Consider the following 926-nt stretch of genomic DNA (forward strand, 5'->3'; position numbering starts at 1 on the left):
TTATGGGAACATAAAAAAAAAGTTAAATCTACATTGGATCTCACTTGAATCGTCCCATCCATTATTTTTGGTTTTAGATCTTTCAAATTATTCCCGCAAGAGGTCCGGACCCATTTTTCTCGAGCACAAGTTTAGGTTCGGTCTCAATGGAAAAAGAAAAACGGAGCACCTAACAACGTATATTCACAGACTAAGAACTACGAGATCGCCCCTTTCATTCTGGGATAATGGCGGGATCGTACCATTCGAGCCTTTTTTTTTTCATGCATTTCCAGGGGTTTGGAAAAATTTGCAATAGGATTTTCCTAATCTTGGCATTGTTCGTCCAATGATCGTAGTCACGAGTACTATTTGCCGAACTTTAATATGATCAGATTTATAAGTAAGCATCTCTTGCAAAATATGAGCAACACTAAATCCTTCGAGAGCCCAATAAACCTCCATCTCACCTACACGCTATATCGATTATACCACAAAAGATTTATAGAATTAAACTATTTTTTCAAAAAGGTTGAAGCGGACAAAAATCTCCGTAGATTAAAAAAATCAAATAATAAAATTTTTAATTATTATTTTTATGTGAAAGAGTTTAATTTTTTACTAATAATTAATTTTAATATTCGTTATCTAAAATTTGAAAGAATTTAATGTGTATACGTTTATATTTGATTAGGTGTTAAGTTTGTTATACAAATAGAAATAATTAATTTTTATACTTACTATTTAAAAATAATATTTTTTCTCTTTATGTATATAAAAATATAATTAGATAGTAGCATAAAAAAATTATATCGATAGTTATAAAGTTAACTCAAAATTTTTTTTTAAACAATTGTATTTCGATTCTAACTTTTAATCACAATATTAGTATTCTCTCTAAATTATATGTAATAAATACTTAAAGGAAGAGAAGTGAAAATATACAT

The sequence above is a fragment of the Arachis ipaensis genome, chromosome B07, assembly GCF_000816755.2.
Source record: "Arachis ipaensis cultivar K30076 chromosome B07, Araip1.1, whole genome shotgun sequence".
In the NCBI taxonomy this organism is placed as follows: domain Eukaryota; kingdom Viridiplantae; phylum Streptophyta; class Magnoliopsida; order Fabales; family Fabaceae; genus Arachis; species Arachis ipaensis.